The sequence below is a fragment of the Lepidothrix coronata genome, unplaced genomic scaffold (genome assembly GCF_001604755.1).
Source record: "Lepidothrix coronata isolate B3197 unplaced genomic scaffold, Lepidothrix_coronata-1.0 Scaffold20, whole genome shotgun sequence".
Taxonomy (NCBI): Eukaryota; Metazoa; Chordata; class Aves; order Passeriformes; family Pipridae; genus Lepidothrix; species Lepidothrix coronata.
In genome coordinates, this window is record NW_016690200.1 from 6,146,497 (window position 1) to 6,173,437 (window position 26,941).

At 40.9% G+C, this 26,941-nt stretch overlaps 1 long non-coding RNA gene across 3 annotated transcripts in view; it reads right to left on the reverse strand.

Moving 5' to 3' along the window:
- Nucleotides 1–26,941, reverse strand: part of LOC108493868 — an 83,002-nt gene that overhangs the window by 45,761 nt on the left and 10,300 nt on the right. For all 3 annotated transcript variants that reach the window (XR_001873630.1, XR_001873631.1, XR_001873629.1), the window contains exon 2: nucleotides 12,660–12,709. This is a non-coding gene — a long non-coding RNA (uncharacterized LOC108493868). The remainder of the gene's footprint in view (nucleotides 1–12,659; nucleotides 12,710–26,941) is intronic.

The window sequence follows — 26,941 nt, forward strand, 5'->3', positions numbered from 1 at the left end:
TCGAGTGAACCATTAACCCAGCACTGCCAGGTCCCCCACTAAACCACGTCCCTAAGCACCACATTTACTGGTAGGCATTATTAATCCTAATTTTCCAGATAGGAAACTGCTACACGGAAGAATGCAAACACATGGCCAAAATCACAGGCAGAGAACTCTAATTTTAACCTTTTAACTTAAGAGTTCTGATGTACATTTTCCCAGCTCAAAACAGCTGACTGCCTTTCTTCAAAGTCCTCAGGACTGACAAACACAGATGTCATTGAGCACTTCAGAAAATCTGCATTTTCAGAGGCAAACAGACCTGTATTTGAACCATTAAATTAATGCAAACATCAGAAGCCACACTTACATATATTATTAAGTACTTAGCAACATTTTTTAAAACCACAGCACATAAACAGAGGGTCCTTCTTTCCTGGTGCCTCTTTAAAGTTGTCACCTTGCCCCCTTCCATACAGCCACTGCCTCCCTTTGCAGACACACTCAAAGCATGTTTGTTGGTGCTACGCTAGCAGGAAAACCCAAGACTTTCTAGGATTAACACTCTGGGAAATGTTTCACTTAAAGAAAACAGAAATACACCCAGCAAGATTTCTGGAAGAGTTCCAGAAGTGGCTACCTAAGGTAATAGTAGCAAAATCTAAAGTGTTTCCGTTCGTCCTTCCTTCCTTCCCCCCCATGCAAAAACCTTGCACAGGCGTTGAGAGGAGCACGAAATTACTCGGCGATATTTCGGAGGCGTTTTTGCCAGCGCTGCTTCAGCCACCAGCCAAGCCAAACTTTTCCTTGGTCGTTAACACACCACTGGTCTCATAACTCCAACAACCTGCACTCCCAGCCAGGGACCAGGAAAACACTTCCCGTGCCATGTGAGGACGATCCTCTCGGAATTAAAAACGCTGCCAATCCCGCGTTTTCGGTTTGCAGCGAATTAACAAGAAAAAAGTATCAGGAAGTTCTTAACGCTTCTGAAATGACTTACTAAAAATATCTTATCCTGCCAGAGCAAACAGCAACAAGAACTTGCTCATCAGTTTACAGTAATGTACTTTCCCCGACACGAAAAGTGCTGGCAAGACTAAGAGCACACAGAGACGTTCATGCCGGTATATGTGGATGATTAAGAAGAAAAAAAACAAAAACCAACATTATAGACTAAATTTTGGCTGCTGATGTCTGCTAGAAGCTGCTTTGCAACCTCCAGTGGAGAGAGCTGGGAATTTCACCTGTATAACGTGGATCTGAATCTAAAAACCCAATTCCTCTACCCAAAAAATGAAAAGTTACTGGAAAAGGAGCTTGCTGAGATCAATAAAACATGCCCATCAAGGCAGCACGTAATTAAAATAGTTAAAATAACAGATTATCATAAACATATAAATAATTTTCCAGGTAAAATTAAAAGCCCTATTAAAAGGAAAGAGACACACACAGAATTACCTCTGCTCTTGCTGACAGACACGCAGTCAGAACCAGACAAGCTGCACACTTCGAGCCGTTAATAAAAAGAGGAGCAAGCGAATGAACAGCTTTCAGATGAATCCAAATAGTTTTTGTTTCTCTGCTGCAGTTTCACCACTCCCACAGGGTAATTTCTACGTTCACTTTATAACGAAAGCGAAGTACAGGTCAGAATAAGAAAGGGAGGAGACCGAAAAAACTCCACTTTATTAGTCAAAGTTTGTCATTCTCGCTGTCTTGTTTTCAAATGGGGGGAAAACAGGGTTGGTGTGACCGAAGGGGATTTGGAGGGGCTGTTCTGCTTATGCTTAATAAACCAGAAGCTGGGTTCATCTGCATTTTACACGATCTGATTGGTAAAAGCAGGAAGTAAGAAAACCCTTCAAGTACATGATTTATGGAAAGATTATCACATGACTAAAAAGCACAGAACGAGAAGGACCAAATTCAGCTTTCACTTACAGCAATGTGGGTCTGCTCTAACTCTGCTGGCTTTGACAGATTTATGCTGTTCGAAGCACAATAAAATATTCAGTCTCCGTAAAGACGTAAAGCCATTTTAAAAATCAAAATTTACCCTCTGTTTTTCAAACACAGCTATGGTTTCAGGTCTGATCAATGAAGAATTTCTGTACTGGACAAGAACCACACGAAGTATTTGTAGGGTATTTTTAAATATGTTTCTGCCACCTCTACCACTCTGCCTCCAAACAACCCAGCTACTCACTGCTGAGCTACACACTCTTGTACACTTACACACCCCTATGAAGGTTTTAAAATCTATGTCAAAGTATTAAAATGCAAAATAGTCTACAAGTGCATCAAAAACTCTCTCTTGTGTTTCATAAAGGAAGTTAGAACAGCCACTCACTATTATTTGGGGAACAAAATAGGAAGGATTCTATGATTTTATGAAGTAACATCCAGCAAGGTATGGAAATTTTCGTTCAAATGACAGTGAAAAACAGTAACTGTCTGTTTTTTGCTCCATTGCCAGCAATTAAATCTACATTTCCATGAAAAGCTGGTCTATTACATGAGCTACAGACCTTTTTTTTTCCTATCTCACATAAGGACTTTTATAGTAGCAGAAGAGTGTTAGAGGTGAAAGGGAAACTAAAAAGGAATGTTTACCGGGATGCCACCTGACTGCTAAGGAAAAATGGGGAGTAACAAAGGGATAAGAAACCAAAAGCAAACATTGTAAGACAGTGAAACAGAGCTCTCCCAGCAGAGGCATTTTTTTCAGTGATGGCCTCACAGCTCTGCTGTCTCCTGAGCAGCTCAATCAGACGCCAAAAGGTTAAAAGCACCGAGGAAAACCTGAATCATCTGACCTAAAAATGGAAGAGAGGACAGAGAAAAAAGACTTTGTGGTATGAGCTCACTTTTAATGCGATGCCCTCTTTTAAATACTGAAGGACTCTACTCCCTTTTGACAAGCACTTGGTAAAACACACATATCATGTTTGCAGACAACACAACCATAATGGTAATTCACTTTCTTCAGAGTCAGAAACCTCATCTGTATTTCAGACACCGTAGCAACAAAATATGAATCAACTGGGTGGATTTTATACACGGGCTTTCTGATATCGTCCACTCTTTCAGCAGAATGTAATTTATTGGTATGCTTAAAAATGACACACAGATTCAATGAAGACACTGGCACCGGATAAAAAAAAGTAGTAAAATGCTAAAAAGTCAATTATCACAGATTTCTCTGGGCTACCTGAACAGTCAGAAGAGAACATGGGCCACACTTTATGTGAAGAGCTGAGCAATAATGTATGTGGTTAAAAATACAACTGGCACTCCATAAAGTGTTTTTGAATAGTCTTCAAACTCCAGATCCTCAGGTATTTTCCTGTACTTCAAAACAGTCAGATCTGTTTCCAGCATGTGTGGCAGCAACCCCAAGAAAGATTTAAAACAAGATAAAAATATTTCTTCTATTTTTTTTTTAAAGTAACTGTTTATCATACTGTCCAGGAAGTGGTTCTGTTTGAGAAATCCTGAACAAAAGTGCTGAATTATAAACCTGTCTTCCCTGGAGTCACTCCAGCACCCTCAACCATCTGCAGTGAATAGGATACAGCATTCATGTACACAAAACACCTTCTGGGAGAATCTGCATCCATACAGCAGCGACTAGATTACTGGTGTGGATCAGGATTGGATTTATCTTACTCAGCTACAGGTGCCAAAAATTACAGGCTTACTTTAAACTATGTTCTTGAGCAGCTGTCAGAGAGAGGCAACTGCCGATGGTGAATCTTGTTAAATTCCTTAGGAATAAAAATTTACATGAACATCAGAGAGAGAAACAGCTTTGCAGGTCAGCATGACAGCGAAGCAGACTTCTAAATTCCCTTAGGCAAAAGCTACTTTCCCCAACTGGAACACAGAGTTTCCCAAAGAGATATCTTAGCATGACAAACCTCAAACCTATTGCTCTCAGCTTCTTGCTAATTAACTCAGAGATTACTGGCAGACTGGAAGTGAAGGAGGGTAATGGAGTCACATACTCACAGAGATGGAATTCAAGCAAGGAACTAGACAGAAAAGGAGTAAGAAGAGTACAAAGTAAAAACACCTTTCAAACACTGTATGTTTCACAAAACTTTGCCAGAATTAAAATAGAGGAATAAAAAAAAAGAAAAAAAAGTGACAGGATTGCTTGCTGATCTCCTGAATTCCACTCTTCTACAATCATCATCTTATAAATCAAAATCATTTAGAAAAGATAATGAAGATCTGAATGATCTAAACCCAATAAATTTCTAAAAACATGACGTTCTTCATTGAGAGTGAAGACAACTCAGGGCTGGTTTGAATTATGGGAAGAATTAAAATCAGCCAGAGACCTACAAGCGATTGTGCATATCATGTATCTGATGCTGCCAACCCATCTTTGTACCACAAATAAGTAATGGCAAAAATCTTTCAACTGCTGCATTTGAATTCCATCACTCATTTCCTCTGGGTCCCCACCAAAAAACTGCGGAAAAAAGGCAAATCTAAAAAATTCTTTCTAGGTTGATTACACAAAGGAATAGGGAATATAAACACATGCCTGTCTAGTAGTTCATTGAAGACAGCAGGGATTAGTCACTCTTCTGAGCACAATATCAGGATGTTGACTGCGGCCAGTCAAAGACTGATGCTTGAGAATGGAGCCATCAAATTCATTTCCTGGTCCAAAGTCACAATCCAAAGAGAGATTTCTCAGAGGGAGGGTTAAACATGGGAACAGAGAAGAAGAAACTGAGACCTGGAAGGTGCCTGTGCCTCGAAGTTCAATGGTCATGTAATTCCTCCCGAGGAAAGGGAGTGTTCCTGCATGACACAACCAGCAAACCATGCAGGAGTCACATCCTGGTGAAGGGTGGCAGCTCCAGGCACTTGACCTGGGAGGACAGCTTTATGCACAGGAATGCTGGCCAGGTGAAGATAAAGGGAAGGAATGCAGAGCAAAGGGAAAGGGATTTATTTCCAGGAAGGTATTAGAGGGTTTGTGTCTGGAAGCCCAACATGCATCTCAAGGGATGAGGCGAGTAGGCCTTTTGTTCGTTTAAAGCCCAGGGACAACCTTCACCCTCATGTCACCCTCCTGTCAAGCTCAGGAGCACAGCTGAGCAGCCTCTCCAAGGAGCAGCACACACACATTAACCATCTCTCAGGCCCTGGATGACTCCCACAGGGAATCTGTGTCCCCCCTCCACGCTGCAGGAGGATTCCCTGCCCTTTGAGGCATGGAGGCTCATCTGAGCTGCTTCCCCATTGCCTCTGTCCATCCTGTGCCCCTTCCCTCTCACAGAGATACTGCAAACTAAATCAGCTTCACAAGGTGTTTCTATGCATAACACTGGTCCAAGCTATACATCCATCAGTGTCTTCAAATGAATCTGAGGACAGATTTGACTCATTCAGCAAAATCTGACTCACGCCTCTTGGGTATGGAAAAAACCAGTTTGCAGGTCAATATTTGATGTTTGTTCAACCAGTTTAGCCTCTGGATACAAAGGCCAAACTTTCCTATTATAGAAGTTTTATTCTTAGGGACTACTTATCTATTGTATACCTGGATGGGATCTTGTGAAGTTACAATCTATGCACACAAGAACCCAGCAAACCTATTCAGACTAATTACACAATGGGAGAGTTTCCTTATTTAGTTTTTTACTGGTGCTCTTGGTTATCACATGGGTTCCCCTCCAATGGGATTTATGCACTCAGCTTTCACACAGTGATCGTGCAAATACCGGAGCACCAACAGCCAACAAAAAAACCCCAAACATACAAATAAAAAGTCTTTTGCATTTTCAAATATATCTTTCCCTAGTGCATTCCATTTAAGAGCGGCCCATGTAAAATTACACAGACGATCTGTAATGTTTGTGTAAACATCAGATCTGTTCTAAGGACATACTCAGAGGCCACTACAACATGAGCTGCTTTGGACAATCCAAGTCACATTCAGGTTCCCTCTGAAAGCACCAACTACTTGAACAAACAAAGTCTGATTTCACTTGAAATTATTTCCAGGAAACTGCTATTTGGTGATTTGTTGTAAACTCACAGCTTCAAAATGCTTCCTAATGCAAAGAACCTTCCAAGGAGGCAGATTAATTTAGTGAAAGGGAATTAAGAGAGAAAACACATTCAGGATCAGCCTGACCTGCCTGAAGTGCCAGACGGGTGGTTCTGCTGTGCTGGTGGATTTGAGGGGTTTTACATCAGAGGCTCAAGAAGTCCAGGAAATGCCAGCCTTGTTCAGCAGCAGTGCAGTACCTTGGGAATGCAGGTTCAGCTTCCTCCCAACCCTTCCATGGCCCAAGGGAGGAGGAGTCCTGCCTGAGCTCCAGGCTGTGTAGATGGAATGCAGCTACACACTGTCCTCCAGACCTAAAGGTTTCCATCCCTTCTCCCAGGTTTTATTTCCCCACTGACTGCTATCACTTTGCCCTGCCAAAAGAGGTGGGAGATCCAGGTCCTACATGATTTGCATTTCCCCCAAGTAAGCCATTCTAAGAAAAGGGAAAACACTGGGCAGCAATTTTATCAGAAACAGTTCCTGCTGTGTAAGACTTGTGGATGGGGAATGCAAGGCCCCTGCCAGCCAACTCACCTCCCTGAACAGTGACATGCATCAGGCAATCCCTCACAGTGGATGAAGAACAACCTTCCAAGAGGATTTTCTTCCCCAGAAACCCAGTATCTCTTCTCACAAAATCATCTCTAGTAATTATTAAAATTAGTCAACCATTTCCCAAAGTCACAAGCTGCAATCTAAAACCAGACCCGCTGAAAAACCTTCCAAACACAGAACAATTTTACACTGCAAAGCACTGATTGCATGGAAATGTGCTGATTTCACCAAAAAAGCTCTATAAAAGGCAACAAGATTGGCCAGCAGGCCAGTCTGTCCGGCTTCCTGCCAGGCTGCCTGCCAGCCCCAGGGTGGGTACTCCCAGCTCCCTCATTCAAAAAATGAAAATCAGCTATGAGAAGGCTCCCAAGGGATCAGGATTTTGCTTCCTGTAGCTCTCTATTTAAAATAAACGTTGCACAGGGGTGTGTGTGTGTCAGGAAGGGCAGGGATGCCTCTGCTATCATACAGCAGGAAAGGCTTCTCAACAACTGAAAAATCTCAGAAAATTTGCTGTATTTCAAAAGACAGATGCCAATGCTAACAGCACGGGAGGGAGAGGATGAGACATCTCCACATAAATCTGTGAGTGGGAAGACAATAGCAAAGAAATCCAAGCAGCAAGACGATAAATCAGAGGTGGGGAATCCCTGTCTTATCCCTTCTGCAGTGTGCGTGCAGCTATTGTATTTAATTAAAATAAATTACAGTTCGCTTGTGTACAGCCTGCAGGGCTTTTCACACCCCTGAACCAAAGCACAGGGATCAGCAAATGTCCTTCAGGAGTTCACTCTCCTTGTGTCCCCAGACGTGGAATGCAGATGCTCTGTCACAGCACAGTCGCAGGAAGGGCTGACGGATCGAGGCAGAACAAAAAGCCCAAAGAGTTCTGCTTTTATACCATCCACTTCCTCAGCTCCCTACGTGGGATCCTTGCCAGAACACTGGTAACATTAATGGAGAATGCAAAGCTGCCCAGCAGTGTGGCAGCTGCTTCTGGGCACGGATGTTTCACTGGAGAGGGGTTTCTTCTTAGTGTGGTGATTTAACTCTATAAACTAAACTATTTCTGGAGCACTTGGCTGCGCAGGATCGATGCATTTTCCTGGTTAACCACTGCACCCACACAGTGTAAATTCCTGCTTGAATTCATTTCTTGCATTTGCAGGAGCAGAAGCACCTCAGACAAGAACTCTCTGCACTGAGGTTCACACTTGCTGTGCCCCAGTTTGGTCCATCGGCCCCGCACCTCCGGGGGCCAGGAGGTGATGAGGTGTTCAGGAATGCTGTGCCACACACCTGAGGACCCTGCAGAGTACATCAGTAGCCTGACAGTGATTTCTGGTGATACAAACTGTGTTTCCAGTGTCACCTGGGTCAGTCACCCATCCACAATGCTCCAAGATCCAGCTGATTTATGTGTAAGATCAGCCAGTGGGAATGTAAAGCTGCCTACAAAGGTCTGTTACTCCAGGAGGTTTGGAAACTCCAGGCTGCTGATTAAAAACAAGAAGGAAGTACCTCCTGGCAGACCATGTCCCTGACAGAACCAGAGACACGATGTACCCAACAGGGCTCTTGATTTGGAGCTGCTCAGTGGATGCTCAGACAACAGAAAGCACCAGTTAAATCCTACCTTAAGCAGTTGCAGAATATCAGTCAATCAATGCCATTTGAAAAAAAAAAAAAATCTATTTATTCTTGTCTTTAGAAAGGCAAGAGTGAGGAGGAAATGGATTTGAAGTAAGCTTAGAGAAGTCCACGATAATACTAATTGAAGATTTTGAAGTGCCTTCCCAACAGCAAGCAAAACACACAGATCTCTGACAGGAGAAGCGAAGCAGGAAAATGCAAAGCAGCTTGTCCAAGCTTATGCAACAGATGAGAAGCACAAACAGCACACAGATCTCCAGGCTCCATCTCTGCGTCCTACCATCCTTTCATTTAAAAAAACTTAAATCCTATTTTGCACTCCAGAAAGATTTTCCACGTAGCTTTAAGTGTTAATTCTGAGCTCCACAGATTTTTTTATTTTTTTTTCTTGATGTGGCACCTCACCCATTATCTCCTCTTCTGGACACATACAGTATAAAAGGATTTAGTATTTCAGAACCAAGAAAACAAGGGGGAAAAAAAAAAAGTCCTAAATTTTTATCTAAAGGCAAATTCTTTTTCCTATAGGCACATTGAATACAGGTTTGAACTAGCACTCATTTTTTATCTTACGAGGAGAGAAAAGACTGCTTGGAAACCGTATGAAAATTAAAAGTGCTAAGATACTGCTAAATATATATATTTATGATGTTTCCATTTGCTGAATTAACATAATGTACAATGTATTTTATGTATTATCTGTTCGGCTCTAGATACACTTCACTGCAGGCAGAGATGAAACAATTATCCAAAACACTGACAGATCATTTTTTAGCCCCGTGAAATGCAGCGAGTAACACAGACCAGTTCAGCACACAGCTCCTACCTGTGGGGCACAAGGATGGCTCCTACAAAAGACACACCAAAATTTCTCAGTCTTAATGGTGGTGCCAGAGTTTTCTATGTCAAGCCACAGAGGCAACTCACAAAATGGAAATCTAACAACTAATCTTAGCACACTCCTCACTTTCTGCAAAGCACACATCAAACTTACAGGTACTTTCACATCTGACATAAATTAAAAGCCTTCTTTTACAACCAAGTTGTGTTTTTCATGTTTCTAAGTCATCCAGAAGACATCACTGTCAAATGGAGAGTTTTCATTTGAATACCCACTGCCTGTGGGAATGGCTACTCCCCACACTTCCAACAACGCTGACCTCTTTGGGGTTTGTCTCCTTTTATGCCATCCATGCCTGCGGACCTTCTCGGAAGCAAAGGGATATCTGAAGAGGAAAATTTACCCTTGCTGCCTGTCCTTTTCTCTTCAAACTCTCTCTGTCATTCAGAGTGAAGGGCAATATGCTCCAAGTCACCTATTTGCTCACAGATGGGCAAGGCGTGGGCTGTCTCTTGAGGTTAGATACTGCTGAAGAGTCAAAATATTAATATTGTGTCTGAAAGTTGAAGCAGCCGTGGTGCCCTCATTTCACAGGTACATGGGACAAACACAACTGACAGAGCAACTCTGTGGAAGGAACTGAGTTGGCAGAGCTCTTGCTCAGCCAGTAGAAAGCTTCTAATGATCTGGTCCCTTCTTAAGACCACCCTCTATCTTCACACAACCGACCATTTTAACAGGACTGTGACAAGAAATTTTTCTACCAACCCTAAACATGTCTGTGTGCCTGGTATTACCTCTTTTTTCTGTAAGACATGAACTGGGATGGATACACTGACATGACACAACATACTCTTGCCAAGATCCTGCAGGGCAGATGGAATCTTGGAGCCCACCTTTTTAGCAGAGACTACTATCATGACTAAAACAAAAGCTATTTCAGATCATTATTTAAAGTATACCATTGAAAAACCTAAGGTTTATGCCTTGCAGTAGAAGCATCTGATTAAAATGCACAGTTTAAAGGGAAATCTCTCTGTTTGGCAAGTGAGGCCTGTAAGAATACAAGGTTCCCTTTTCCAAAACAAATGCAAGAGATTTAATCTAATTTAATACATTAATCTGCTACGAATCTTGGGCTAGATGCAAAGCTTTATTTACTGTCCTGAGGTAGGAAAGAGAATCAAGAATCCCAGAACACAAAGCCTGATTATTTTAAGGAAATGCCCATGGAAGAACTAATCCCAGATATTACTGCTTCCCTGAGAGTGAAACAACCTAAAGGACGATTCCATTATCACAGAATGGTCTCGGTTGGAAGGGATCTTAAAGACCATCCAGTTCCAACCCCCTGCCATGGGCAGGGACACCTTCCACTAGACCAAGTTGCTCCAAGCCCCATCCAACCTGGCCTTGACACTTCCAGGGATGGGGAGTCTACAACCTCCCTGGGCAACTATATTTGATGTTCCACTTGGAAAACACCACACAAGGGAAACAGTAGTAATTCACGAAGATACAAACTTTAAGATGAAGGGATGTCATCTCTCCCTGAATCCCTCTCTAGCTTGGTTTTTTAACCTGGAATTCCAGCTGTGCAGAGAGTTTTGGTCAAAAACCCAACTCCCTTTTCTTTGCACATGTGGCATTCCAGGTGAACAACGTTAACGGATTGCCTTGGAGACCTAGTACGTAGAACTCCTTACGGACACTTGCCTGAATTCCTTTCTTACCTGTTCCCAGTAAGTCATGCCCAATTTAAACAGCCTTTTCCAGGTGTCAGAGTGCCCCACAGGTTATGTAATGCCTGACCACCCTCCAGAAAGCGACGGATCAGGTATCACAACTTAACCATCCTGGCATGCCTGAGAATTCATTAGATCACACTCTGCCCCAAGGACTGCACCATCCCCACCCTCATGTGCAAATGGATAAGGATATTAAGGATGCCTTTGGTAATTTCATCGGTATTTTTAATGTGAATTTTGAGACAGACCTTTTTTTAAGTGGAAAATTGCATCCCATTTATCCCACAGCTTTTATTCTTTACCTGGCTTGGCATTTCTCCAAGTAATTTAGGACCTCTAACAGAAAAATCACTGTAAATTACCAGGAAATAAAACTGGACAACAGCAGTTCACCAGAACTGGTGATTTCGTTATCGCTTCCAGCACTGACCACACGTATTGCAGGGGGAAAAGTTGACCAGGTTAAAGACTTTTCCATTTCTATCTATGATCTCTCAGGGAATGTGCTAAGGAAACGGTCTCCCTACTGAATCATTTCAAGAATTTTACAGCCAAGATGATTTATTACCATAAAACAGGTCTTGGAAACAAGGACATTTGAGGAGACTCAATAGCTATTAAATCAGTGTGGAAAACATGATGCTGAAGGAATTGCAGATGCCTGACACATGTTCTACTACCCTTTTTTTTTTTTCTTAACACTGAATGTCTATTAAAACCAAGCCTGCAGAACTACTTAAAACTTTTCAAACAAAGAGACACAGGTATAAATTAAAATGGCGTTCATATATAAGTAATAAAGAAATAACTAAAGCACCCCACAAAGGCTGTTTGACAAACTGGAGTCACCAATAATTTCAAAACCTATGCGTTAAAAATATACTTATCACTTAGTAAACAAGCTGAGACACATTTTGCAGAGTTATAGATGTTTTAGAGTTGAGTCAACAATACATAGAAAACCTCACACCACCTTTTAATGAGTCCACTTGTTAGCTGGTGTGAAACTAAATTCAGAATCATCTTGGGTTTTGTTATTACAATTGCAATGTAGATGTTGTTGTCGCACAGAACATGCTCTGTTCAAGACAGTTAAAAGCATCTCTTTTTAAAATTTGCCATTGTCTACTACAAATGAATCAGAGAGATGATCTATGAGGCTTGCTATGCAAAACACCACGGAAAAACATGCTGCTTTCTTGACCAAAATGGAAAAAATTCTTGTGCTAAACCAGAGAACTACAGAAATGGTCTGGGTTGGAATGGACCTTAAAGAGCATCTACAGTTCCACGGGCAGGGACACCTTCCACTCGACCAGGTTTCTCAAAACCCCATCAAACCATGAAGACTTGCAATACTCAAGTAACTGTTTTTAATGTATTCCAAAATACTCAGTCAAAATACAGCAGCCTGAAAGGAAGGTTTAAGGTTTTCTCACACCAGCTGATACAAAGTTTTGGAGCCCAAAATCCCTTTCCAGCCCTTCCTGCCTTCAAACCTCTCCTCTCCACGTCCTTGGACCACAGCAGCTACAACAGCAGTAATTTTGCAAGCACGCAACCCAACCCTGAGCTCCTTTATGCCTTGACACAGTGACGACAAAAGGAGAAAAGTGATCCACCTCATGCAACTTTACCTCGAGCCACGTGGCTCCAAACCAGGGAACTCAGTTCTACAAACTGCACTCACAGTCTGGGAAATGAGGAAAGCTAATTGCCTTTTTAATTAAATGGATGTCTTAGAGAACAACTGACCTACAGTCTTATAAAACAGGAAGATGAACATCCACCTTTGACTTACATTTTGGGTTGTCCTGGTTCACTTGTACAACTCAGCCACCTTTCCTTTTTCTGCAACACAAGAAAGAAGACAAATTCTGTTAAAAAAAAAAATGAAGTATTTACTTGAACTGAAGTTTCTCATTACATTGTTAATTAATGCTTGAAGCTTACTGTTTGCTTTCAGTCAACACTGGAAAATATTTCCCTCCTTCCTTTTCTGTTTCTCTGATTTTGATTGCCAGAGTATTTCTCCTACATGACACAGCTCTATCAAGATGAACCATGGAGACTTCCTGGTGATTAGAGCATAACACTGAAGAACCAGAAATAAATCCCAAAACCTACTGCAGAGTTGACCAAAGAAACTCCTCGTAGTCATAGAGAAAATGAATAAACAAATAAAAAGAAAATATCTAATTGCTCAAAGATATCTTTGTAGTCTTGCTAGATCTGTGACTGCTCATTGTTGGCCTTCAGCACCTAATTCAGAAAGGTGATGACCTGCCCTTGGTTTGGGGTCGTATCTGGTTGCCCAAAGTTTCAGGCACCATAAAACACTTCAGTGGGAGCTGAATATTGAAGGGGTTGGCCATTATGTCCTGCTTTGTACTTTGGATTACCTGTAGAAATAGAGAAGGTATATCCATACCTTACTGGGAATTGAAACAAAAAAAATAAAGGCAAGCAACCAAAAAACCAGACACAAAAATCTCCTAAGTAGAGTTGTGAGGGTATTGTCCTGAAAAAGAATGCTCCGATGCTACATTCTCTATTTAACCACATAATTAGTAAACTTCCAGCAGAAGCTGCAAAAAAATTCCTCATTCCCTTACTAGGCCAAGTAGCGACCTGGAAGAAGTACTCAAACCTCCATGAAGAACTGGTATGCTCCAGATAATGGAAAAACTAAGTAACTGGGGACGTACTGGAAAATGAAGCACAGAGACATCTCATCACTCAAGGTTAGGGCTGTTCTTCTTCTGCTGAAAATGGTAATTTTCAAGAAAAAAAAAGAGAGACTATTAAAAAAAAAAGAGAGAGAGAGATGGAAAGAGGAGGACACCAGGCAGAAAGAATTCTGGCTCTGCTTTGCAGCCAGGAAGGAATAATAAAGCAACAAGTAAATGCCAACATGGATTTGTCAAACTGCTTCACTCCCCTTCCCAAGAAGTTAGAAAGCCCTAGGATATGGAGATGGTGCAGTAATCAGTCACCTTAGCGTGGTAGTTTTCATGCCACGTCATACTGCTTTCCCCCAAATCAATAAAAGGATCACAGAACTGGACGGAAAAACAAATCCAAAGAACAAAACTTCATTGTTCACAAAGTGATCACACAGATCTTGGCACGTGGCATCCAACCTCCAGCATCAGCAGAACCCCGACGCCTTCAGAAGGAAGACAATTATCTCGTTAATTCATCAGAAAACTATGCATGAGAAGTGCTTTCTTAATCCTGAGTCCTAAAATCTCAATATGAAATAAATACATGTATCATTAGGGGGTATGAAATCATCGAACTCCTTTATAAGGGGCACCATTAAACTTTAAGCTATTTAATTTAGCACAACAATAGAGTTTTACAAAGTGTGTTTTTCACTAATGACCTGGCCACTATTTTTGTTATTTTTTTGCCTGCAAAATGCACAGCCAATATTTGTGGTTTTTATAAAAAAAAAAAAAAAAAAAAGACGTTTCTTTCTCAAAATGTTGTGCAGGAAAAAAAAACAATCCAGAAAAAAATTAAGCTCAGAGTACAATCAAATATACAAAGGAAAACCACACAAGTACAGATTTCATCATACTCCTCCAGATTTTAAATAGATCAACATATTTTGGAGATGGGTGTGATTTTATGCGAGCTGTGCCCCTTTAAAATTGGCAACTACATTTAATTCAGTTCCTTCTTATTCCAAATTCCAAACTCCAGTTGAAAATAGATCTCACAATGGAGTCCTACAGCTGAATATACTCTAGGAGAAAATTAATACTCTAATTTATTCCAAATTCATTTGCATGACAGTATATCATTAGTATATACAAAAAAATATGTATTATATCAACAGAGAAAAAATTCTGTGCAAACAGTGAAAGAAACTCGCATCCCACCAGCGAGATAAGCTTGAAACTTAAAGCACAAAGCTGTTTTATTTCTCTGAAAAACAAACACACACAAAAAAAAATACCAAACAGAGCTGTTCAAGGTCCAGATTTTGATTTTTTTAAAATACCGTGTGATCTTAACAAACAACAAGGCAGATATGATTTCTTGCATACCAGGTATCTCCTAAATAGCTGAAAAGAGCCACGCAGACAAGCCAGGACAGACTAAAAATAACTGATGTAACAACTCGGGTACAGAAAGAGGTTTTCCTACCTCACTGATTAGTAACAAGTAGAAGAGGAAAGGAAACACACACTCACTTTAAAACTCCATCAACCTTGTTGTCCTGGAAACAATCCTCCTACAAAAGAAGTACTTAACTACTAAAGCATCTTCTGCTACTACTTTTTGGTTTTTTTTTCCTTCCACCCCCTTCCCTCTCTGCAGTGCTCTCAATGTCTGATAAACAGCCAGTACCAAACCTATCTCGTAAAATGGCACAGAAATTGGATCTCTCGCTCCCAGAAGAAAATATAAAATTCCATTTGAGTATGCAGCACTTAGTTTTGCACAAAGCCCAAGGAACAGACTGTAATTCTGTTGTTGCTGTTGTTGTTAAAATGACTTATTAACTGAACCTTTAATTTTAGAATATGTAATGCTGGTAAAAGGTACCCTCAGCATGTTCTTCCTGGGAGCAGAGTGAGAAATCTCAGACTGCAGAGCAGGCTCAGCCCTCCCTCGTAGGTGCTGAACAGCATGTACAGGCTGGAGCTCTGTACATAAAAATATTTGCTGCAAGGCTTCCTCTCTCCACCTGACCTACCATGAGCTTTGTCCTTCCACTGACCTCATCCAGAAAACTTAAAATTAAGGACCAAGCTCTACCCTCAATATATATTCCCAAATACTCCATCAGCGAAATGTTTACTGCCTCCCCAAACATTTTCTGTTCAGCCTGAGTTTCCTGCTCGCCTGATTGTACCTGGAGCTGAACAGGTTAATGTCAACCTTGCCTGCAGGAATGTTTATCCACGTGTAGCAGGACAGAGACGCTGAACCATGAAAACCAACACACATGGTATCACGGGATCCCCTTTTTCAGATCCAGGAAGGACTCCATACAGACATTCCCAGGATAACAAACGGGACAGATACTCTTCCTGAAGGATGAACAAGGCAAGAGGACAACAGGACAAAAGGAAATGGCCTCAAGTAGTGCCAAGGAAGGTTTAGACTGGATATCAGGAAAACTTTCTTCATGGAAAGAGTGGTCAAGCATCAAACAGGCTGCCCAGGGAAGTGGTGGAGTCATCATTCCTGGAAGTGTCCAAAAAACACGTGGATATGGCACTTGAGAAGGTGGTTTGGTGGTGAATATGGTGGTGCTTTCAAGCTGATGGTTGGACTTGGTGATCTTAGAAATCTTTTCCAATTCAAACCATTCTATGATTCCATACAAACCAGAAAACCTGCTGGATAAACTCAGCCTTATTCACATACCTGGGGTGAAGAGTCCTCTCTTGCCACTGAATACCTCTATGGGAGTATTTTGTGTCACAGACCACAAAAAAAAAATCCCTATTTCTGGTTTTATGGTTACTGTCTGTGTTCGGAAGGGAACAGAACTTCTTGGTAATGTGCACCACATTGCTGACCACAAAGAAATTCAAAAAAAACCCAAAAACCTCCTCTTAAGAGCAGAATTTTTATTGTCTCATATTCCCCCAGAAAAGCCCTGGGATCAGGAAGTCTTAGCAACTCCTGACTTTAAAGGAAAGAGCTCTAAGCAGGTTTCAGACCACAACTTTACACTCAGCATCCATCCATACACTGCTCTTTTTCCTTCACAGCCCATTTGGATCAGATACAGTGATTTGGCCTTACCAAAACTGTCCAGTCCACAGCAACAAATATACTTATATAAATGCTTTTAAATTCTTGCTTTTTGAAGTATCGATGTCCGAAGAAATTTTGCCTCTGACCCTCTCAGTCAGCCTGCCTAAACATCCTGCTTTCCAGTAAAATGCCAGAGTCTGCACTGGTCTCAGATGGGAAAAATCACAATACACTGCTTTCAAATGAGACCTGTTAATTACCAAAATTATTCCCACAGCGAGTCCAAAGGGATTTTGGTTCCTTTAGACAATTACACCCAGCAGTTTATTCAGCAGTTTATCTCTTATTTATTATCATCACTCTGCTAAGGAGGAGACCTGCATTTTCCCTTGACTCCCTCCAACTTCCAATGTCTTTACAAGGTCTTTTCATGTCCCCTATTAATGCTGGTTACCCATGTCTTTTTACTTTAGATTTTTACATAATCCTTATCTAATTGTTTCCCAGAGAAGCTGTGGATGCCCCATCCCTGGAAGTGTTCAAGGCAAGGTTGGAAAGGGTTTGGAGCAACCTGGTCTAGTGGAAGGTGTCCCTGCCCATGAATAAGAACAGAATAAAATAATTTTTAAGGTCCCTTCCAACCCAAACCATCCTATGATTCTAATATGCTTTTACATTAGTTTTAAATTGTGTCCTTGTTACTGCTTTTCAAATGACTTAAATTTAATATACCAACATGATGCACAGCTTTTTTTTCCTTTTTCTCTTGTGCTTTTACTCTAGACATTGTTAACCCTCAGGTCTCTATGTAGCCTCTGTACTTCTTTAAGCATCTCTGGAGAGATCAGAGAATCTGATTTGGGTTGAAAGGGACCTTGCAGATCATCCAGTTCCAACCCCCTGCCATGGGCAGGGACACCTTCCACTAGACCAGGACATCTGCTTAGCTGGTAAAATTAGCTGAAATCTCAATTGATTAGGATCTGAAGTAGCTACCAATAAACTACTATCACTAACAGATCTGAAATCTCAACCTCACAGTCTTGAGCTGCCTCTGCAAAACGCCAGGGATCAGGATTTATAATTTCTCATCCCCTCCACTACGGATCCAGCTCCCTCGGCAGCATTTACTGCACAGGCTCAATAAACATTCCATGTGTCATCATGTAGGCAGTCAACATCTACAGAAGTCTGTCTTAACACGTCAAAAATCCAGGGATTTTCAGCATCCCATCCCTCATACCACGCATGAGAAAATTCAGCGGCGGAGACAGAGAGGAGGAAGATATTTGGAAACTTGGTACGTGCATGTAAATTTAAGATTATGAAAATTGTGGTGCCTTACAGTAGCAGCACTGTTGCACGTGTTACAAACGCTGAATTCTGTCAAACTATTTCCAGTAAATGCATTTTTTCCCCCACCTCAGCACTAGAAATTCCCAATGTATAACATAAATCTTTATATTCTGCACTTCCTAGCTTGAAAAAGGACCAGTTTTACCAGCCAGCTTTTAGGAGTGTTTAGACCTTCTCTGGTTCAGAAGCACATTGGATCTCAGGCTAGAAAAACATTTCTTATCCTGATTTTTTAGTTCTTATTTCAGGCAAATATTCCAAAGGCAAAGCTTTTGCCTTCTGCTGCCACTGAATACCAGTCGCTGCACAAGCAAAACACAAAAAGGCTTAAGCTAAGATTTTAAACCAGCTACTTTTCTTTTCTTAACTGTTTAGTTTTCAGTAATTGAGTATGTTATGGGTGGGAAATTAAAGCCCAGGGTGATGCAACCACCATCACTGAGTAGGGCAGTGGCAACAACAGAAGGAAAACAACTTGCAGTATAGTATGAAAACATGATATGGAGACTAAAACAATATTAATAACTGAAAAAAACCCACCACAATAAAATGACCTCCTCTGAGGATGATTATTTTTAGTTTCGGGCAGTATCGTTACAAAATACCTAATAAAGTTGACACAAAGAACTTCTAAACCATTTATTAATTACTTGAGGCTATTTTTTCATTTTACTGCTTCGCTGCAATTTCCATTAACATACGAAATTATACCAGTTTTTTCCAAAGAGATATTTCCAGTGAAGTCAGTGTGGATTCAACAAGGCCAGGACCATCATATAAAGAGAAATCAGAAAATAGTATTTCCATAAGAAACTGCTCAGGTTTATTGGATTAACAGGCATTTACAAGTGACTCACGCTGACACAGTCCATAGTAATCCAATCTATCTGTGATAAGAACAGATTCAAAGGAAATCTTAAATTTAGCAAATCACCTCTGTGAACGCTCACATAGTTGGTTTTATTGTATGAAATCACATTAAGTGTTCTCTCCAAATGGGAGGGCAAATAAACTAAAAGCTAAATTCTTGTAATTTTTTACGCCATGAGTGTAGCATGTTCTTAAGAGTAGTAGCTGCCACACTGAGCATAATTAGAGCAGGATAATAAGAGTCCTGCGTGGAACACAACAGTTTTCCTGTCCACGGTCCCAGGAGAACATGCTGTGCCAAAAGGAGTGGGAAGAAGAAAAGCCACCAACCCACTACAGTTTTCTTGGGGAAATTAAGATAGGTTGTTAGATCTGTGATGGTAACCAGGCTTTTTTTTTTCTGCCTTTACATTGGTTTTGGTTTCCATTTGGCATTTCTTGGGGAACTCTGACTTGTCTGCAGGGGATGTTACTAAATCTTAACATACACTGAGGTGTTCTGGCACAGCCAACTGAAGTATCAATGCTTTCCTGAAACCCTGAAGGATACATTCACAGCTCTCACACCTCCTTTAAAACAGGGCAGCAAGCACGGAGCTGAGACTGGTATGGAGCTTATTTCTATAAATACTCCTTTTGCAGCAATAAAAGAATTTGTTCTTTGACACAATACCTCTTAATACTGCCATGAATAGAAATGGTCTTTAAAAAGTGTATTATTATATATTAGAGAATCATAGAGCCCTAGAATAGTTTGGGTTCGAAGGGACCTTAAGAATCATCTTATTCCAATCCCCTGCCATGGGCAGGGACACCTTCCACTATCCCAGGTTGCTCCAAGCCCCGTCCAACCTGGTCTTGAACCCTTCCAGGAATGGGGCAGCCACAGCTTCTATGGGTAACCTGTGCCAGGGCCTCACCACCCTCACAGGGAAGGATTTCTTCCTGATATCTAATCTAAATCTGCCCTCTTTTTATATGAAAAGAAAGTTGCCAATAATAAGGAAAGGCAACACTGGCCAGAGCGAGGGGTCATGCATTGAGGACCTGGAACTGGACTGTTATCTTTTATCACCAATTACTGTAAACCTTTTCATTAAATTCTACTTTCTGTAAGGATATTTGAGAGCCACGTATCTTCTGCCATCCCTAAAGCAGAGACACTGCTCCATACTCAAAGAGCTGTAAATCACTGAGCACACAGATGAAAACTCATTTGTAGGAACCAGCTGCACACTACTGGGGCCAACAAAAGCTTATCAAATATAGCTTTCAAGGCTGAAGTGACTTATTTAGAGAACTGCTGTGCTGCTCTCACCTGTAGCACCCAGTTTAGTTAGCTCAAAGATAACAGTACACACCAAGCACATCGTAAGCAGGAGGCTTTAATTTTTTATGGACTTCTTCCTTCAGGCATACATACCCCTTCTAAACAAATTCCCATTAATGGCTATGCTACAATCCTAAAAAGCAGTATGTTATAGCCTTGGGCTAACTAGAGTGAGCTATGTTGAAGCTGCAATCACAGTTAAAACTTGGTGTATTACTTTCACCACAATAAAGATACTCCCTCAGAGAGCCTCTTCATAGCGCAGTGTTTTAAAAAAGCTCACCATATCCTGCACCTCCTGTGAATCTGGTCATGACAGCCTGGGGCCTTGCCCAAGGACACTCAGAATGAAGGTCAAAAATCAACCAGTAGTCAAAAAACATTGATTACATGAAAGATTTTTAATGTACTGCACCCAGGGATGCAGACTTAGCATGAAGGAGTGCAGAGCAGATGAGAATTCAAATGGCAAAGTGCAGAGGGACATGGCACAATTTGGTCTGTTTGAAAGACAAGCTTAAAAATCCCATTTTCTGTCACAATGAATTGGGTTTTCGAAGTGTGACCTCCCCGCTCTCGTGCATTATTTCAGATTTGTTTTTCGGAGAAATTCCAGCCTCTCCATTACAGTAAAACGCTGTAAAAATTTTCAAATAGCTAGATTTTGTGCTAACCCTAATTCATAATCATTCTGGCCTTGCAACCATGGTGTGAAATTCACTGAGCTCGACAGCTGGGAAGAGGGGGGTGTGAAGAGTGGGGGTGGTGGTGTGGTCTTTTTTTTTTTTTTTTTTATTATTATTGCACTTCTGGTGTTCAACCCTTCCACTCTATATGAAATCCATATTCAGAAGTCTGTAAGGACGAAGATGATGCTTTTACTTACAGATATTTGGTCAGATTCTAAAAGCATCTGCACCTTCATTTGCAATGAATTAATTCATCTCCCTTCAAATTTACTCTGGTGACCAAAATACGTATTTCCAGCCTGCAGCCCTGACTTAGATAAAAAGTTGTGCTGCTCAGAAAATTGGGGTTTTTTTGGTCCAGACAAGACTCTCTATAATAATTTTTATCCCTTCAAAACCCTCTAAAAGACACCTACTGAGAAGTGCTTTATAATGAAACCTATAAAGAACATTGCCTGAGCTCACAGCATTGGTACAAAATTAAACCTTAACTCAAGTTCTAGGAAAGAATCAACAGTTTTTCACGTAAACTTGTGGTGAGTTTTCACTGAAGCCCTCAAACCCTACCTACCTATGCCCAAATTCTGTACTTCATTTCCTATCCTAAATCAGTCATAACAGCAAGATGGTTTTGCTCCGTCATTTTAAGATCTCAGTCAAACCCAACATTAAGCACAATTCTGGATGCTGGAACTTGGTTGTGGACTATAAAAAAAAATGCCAACATTGAGAAAATCTATGAAATTTAATCTGGTTTCACTACCTAAATGGGCACTGGGCTCAGCACTTCATCAGAAAACACAAGCAGTCATGGATTTATTGGTTCCCATGCTCTTGATACATGTTGGACCATCATCACAAAGTGTGCAAACTCACACTGCATTATTCAGACTGGAAAAGACCACCAAGATCACAGAGTCCAGCACTGCCAAGGCCACCACTAACCCATGTCCACAAGTGCCACATCTACATATCTTTTAAATCCCTCCAGGGATGGTGACTCCACCACTGCCCTGGGCAGCTGTGCCAGTGCTTGACAACCATTTGGCAAATAAATTTTCCCTAATATCCAAACTAAACTCCCCCTCCAGTCCACTTCCTCCTGTCCTATCACTTACTGGGAAAAAAAGACCAACACAACCTACCAACAACTGCTTTATAACACAAGCACATCAGGAAGTCAAACTCTCGCTTAATTTCTTATGCAACTATCTGTCAACTTTTTATTACTTTTCCCCAAAATTCTTCTACTCTTCACAATATTTTAAAGGTCACTACTCCCTACGCATTCCAAGGACTATGAAAAGCAACACTGGGCTGTTTCATGGATCATCTCCCAAGTTAACAAGCTCCAAGGCACACAGCGTCACTGTCCTTCTGCCTCCGTAATATTGTCTTTAGGCAGGTACAAGTTGTCTCAGTGAGAAAACATTACCTTGTGAGTGTCCTATTAAAAAAGATTAATCTGTTCAACACCTGATGATTCACTACTCACCCACATGTTAAAAGTCCACACAAAAATGACTCATTCTGTCCGAAAGAATATTCACCTGGGATACCCAAGTCCCCTCATCTTTTCCAGAGCTGGTAACACCTTTCTTATGCAAAGTAAGTGGATGGCAGGCTTTCCTGTTAGAGCATGGGTGACATGAAGGAACAACAGACATGGGATTGGGCCCTGGTAATTTTATAAACAATCTACATAATAATTATAAAAATACTTTAGAGTTGAGTTTGTAGATAACTGAAGAGAAAACAGTAACACTCCATAGTGAGCTGAGGGTCAAAGACAACTGATTTTAAGCCTAAACAAATCAGAAATCACTCACTTTTGAAGGAATTCAGGCTACTCCTCCGTGACTTGGACACTTTCTACCCACAGAAGGGCTCGGAAGGAATTGTACTGAATCATCCTGGTACGAACGGCCAGTGCAGGGCAAAACCATATTAAGGGCTTGGCTGAATGACATCACCCTTCAGCGTCCGTGCAACAAATCAAGCTGAATTCTAGGCTAGAACTTCATGTCCAGTTCTGATACCCACACTGAGAAGAAGCCAAAGTACTGGCAAGGGTTCAGAGGAAGAGCTCAGAAAAGAGTGGGTCTGGCTGGGACACAGACTCCGTGACGCCAGGCCAAACACGTCCTTTATTAAGGAGATGAGTCCGTGACCTTGTTTTCATAGGTACTTTGTGAATATGACAAATAACAAACAACCCTGCAATCCCTGGAGAGAAAGGCACAGCAAGATATGACAGCTGGAAGCCAAACGAGCTCCAATCTGAAATAACTTGCCACTTTTTAGCAACAGAGCTGCTAAATATTTACCATTACCTGGTGTTTTAGGACCGAAGAGTTTCTAACACCTCTCCGAGACACACTTCTGTGGAAAAATTCTTATCTTCTGCAGAAAGCCAGCCAAGGTTACAGGCCTGGTATACACATGAATCTAAAAATTCCACAGAATCACAGAAGGGTTTGGGATGGAAGGGACCTTAAAGATCACCCAGTTCCCACCCCCTGCCACGGGCAGGGGCACCTTCCACTGGACCACGTTGCTCCAAGTCCTGTCCAACCTGGTCTTGAACACTTCCAGGGACGGGGCAGCCACAGCTTCTCTGGGTAACCTGTACCAGGGCCTCACCACCCTCAGAATAAAGAATTTCTTCCTAATATCCTATCTAAATCTGATCTTTCAGCTTAAAGCCATTCCCCCTTTTCCTAACACTGCTTGCCCTTTATCAAATGCTAGCTATGGAAACTGAAAACTGCACTGAAGTTAAATTTTCATGTTTAATTTTATTGTTACTGCTATGTAATGCTTACTGCTGTGTGGTCCCTCAAGATCAACTGTGTTCTTCTGCCTCGAAAGAAGCATTTTAAAGATGGTTTTTCCCCTTGGTAAACTTACCTGAAAAAATACAAGCATGGAAATTACCTGATTTACTATTTTTTTTGCAACTCATTACTTCAGGAAGTAACACAGAAGATAGAGAAAAGAAAGAGAATCTAAGACCTTAATTTAGGGCAGACATAAATAGTTACTCAGATTGTGTATTATTAGAATATGATGAGAATTTACACAAAAGGACGCTAGTTTAGCCAAAAAAGCAATTAACAGAAGTGACCAAGGACATGCCTGCTGCTTTCATGACACAGCTCCCTCTTTCCAGCCCTTCTATCATCCAAACACTTTTTACTGCCATCCCTTCTGCAACTCCTGAACCTGAATTTTTGACTGAAGTTTAGATAGTACGTGGAGGAACCAAAGTGGACAGCACAGCCAGTTCAGTAATCCAGGAAAAGATAAGGCTTTTAGAAGCACATGTTAGACCTCCATGGGTGGCTGTGCCAGCCCGCACAGAGCCCATCACTGACACCTTGCTCGGAGCATTCCAAGAGGAAACGGGAACAAAGGGAATGAACTGCCCAACACCACAAATGTGCCCTGAGAAATGAAGAACATCAGATGAAATACTCCAAGGAAGACACAAAAAGTGAAGCACATAAGCTCTGAACTCTTTCTTCTAATTCTGCATTTAAAAAAAATAAATAAATAATAAAATTAGACCGAATAAGGCATAACTGACTCATTTTTAATTCTGAGTCATCCCGAATCTGTGGATTCCTGTGTCAGACTCTCTGTGCCCTGAAGAAGGTAACAGAATATGGCAATTTCTAATCTACTTAAGAATCAGGAAATTCTCACAGCAGGCAAGAGTAGCAGGCCACCATTTTCCCTTTATACTGAAAAAAAAAAAATTTAATCAAGCTCTCTCTATTGAATATAATAAGAGCTTTGAACAGAGTGGGTAAAATAAGGCACGCTGCTTCACAGGAGAAAAGCAGGGAAAGTCCTTCCCTGGCTTGTCCCATTAGAACTTGGAGAAAACAAAAAAAATCTCTTGACAGCAGTAAGAAATCAGGGCAAACTCCTTCACACAGGCGTGTGCAGGGGCCTGTGTAAAACAGCATAAAACCCATGTCCTAAAGAGTACCAGCTCTGCTCCTGATGCCACGAGGCAACAACTCCTCACCTTCTCCTCACGCTTCCATTTTACTCCATTTTAATATTCTCCTAAATCAAAGACACTGTTTTTATGTAATAACTGCCAGTGTGTCGTTTACTCCACGGCACTCGAGTTTTAACTCCTTGTGGATGCAGTCCTAGCAAAAGAAATGCATTTCAGGAGCTCGGAACACTAGAATTTCTGGGGAAATTATCACAGAAATATTTAGCACAGTGGTTCTGAATCTATTAATTTTATGAGAAGATTTCAACTGCTCAGCATTTTTCTTAAAATTCCTGTTCCCAGAAATACCAAGTTACATAAGAATCTCAGATGCCAATAATGAAACATTTTCTAGTCTCCAAGGTAGCACAGAAATGCCAGAAATTTGTCTGACATTCCTCCCCCTTCCAAAAAAAAACCCAGAAGGCACGTAAAAAGAACTCAAAGTGTTATAAATAAAAGTCTCATTAATTATCAATTATTGAAATACTAGTGACCTATTTGTGCCTGAATACTTGGTCAGGCATGTTGTTAATGGCTTCCATGAATTCCTGTCAGGTCTTCTCTGTCCAGGAAAAGAAAAAGAAGAAAGACCCAAAAAAAACAAAACAAAACAAAACAAAACAAAAAAAAAAAAAAAAAAAAAAAAAAAAAAAAAAAAAAAAAAAAAAAAAAAAAAAAAAAAGAAAAAGTACTACTTTGCATCACAGTTTTCCAGCCTTTTCAAGATTACAAGTACTTGACATTGTTATTAAAATGAATATCTATGGCTTTAATGAAACACATCAGTTTTCTCCTGACATCATGGCACCAACCACTATGGAATCAGCACATGGAATAAAATCAGCAGGAGCACTTCCCCATCAATGACAGCAACAAACAGCTCTGTTAATTTATTGCTCATTATTATTCATTATGACTCTGGCTCAAAACAACTTTCAGAAGAGTAGCTGGGAGACTTTGCATTTTTCCTTAGCAAATATCTACATGAAATATAAAAATGAGGCATCTAAACTATCTGTTCTCAATTAAAGAACATGTTTATAGGGTCCACAAATTCTCATAAAATACACAAGCAGATTAAAAAAGATTAACACACACACTGAGAAGTCCAAATCCTATGTAACACTTAAATATTCACGCCTTAAAAGTTATTGTAAGTGAAGAGCACAAATAAAGGCCACCGTGAAACTATGGCTGTAGTTCTGGAAGCTACCAGAGGCCTGGATGTCCAATGCATTATCCAAGGCTCCTGAGCTGCTCACAAAATTTGCCTTGTGACTATTTGCTGTAGGAGAAACACTGGCACCAAGTCACTTGTTACTGTCCCTATATTAGGACAAAAAAATTGGAGAAGTTTTTATCTCTCCCTCTCAAGCCCTTCATCCTCATTTCAGACCCAAAGCCTCCAAAACCTTTTGCACAGGCATGGGGGGAAAACGAACTTTAGGTCTTTTGTAGAGTGAAAAGGGGATCCAAAATGGATCCCTCTGCAGAATTAAAGCCTCAAACTGCAGTTCTGCTCATTTATATTTTAATCCAGTTCGTGTGCTGGTATTACAGCAGCATATGGCAGTGTGTGTTTCAGTTGGAAGAGCTTCAGGGAAGAGAAGCAGCATCATTCTAAAAAACTGCTTATATACCAAATCAAGCTTTTTTTCCAAGTGAGTTACACTGAAGTCTTTAGGACGCTCATCCTCTTCTACCAATTCAAAAACCCCTCCACATCGAGCACCAAGTTTCCTTTGCACAATTATCTTTAGACTGTTCAGCTTTTTATGGCAGAACACCAAGAAATAACAACCATGAAGGAAGCCTAAGTTCTCTGTTTACAACAATGGTGATAAAAAGAATATAAGATCTTACTACTTGCTGTTTGGAATTATTCCAGCAACTAAGAGACTCTGGATAAATCTCACCTCACTTCAAAAATCAGATATCCAGAAGAGATTAATTTTAATCCAGTGGGATTAGACGGGATACTACCTTTCACAATGCAAGCTGGGTGAAGCCCTGGATTCCAGGGGAACCAGAGCTCTGGAGATCTGCAGAGATGGTATTTGCATTACAAACATGAAAGGGAGTTACCGTAAACCAGACAC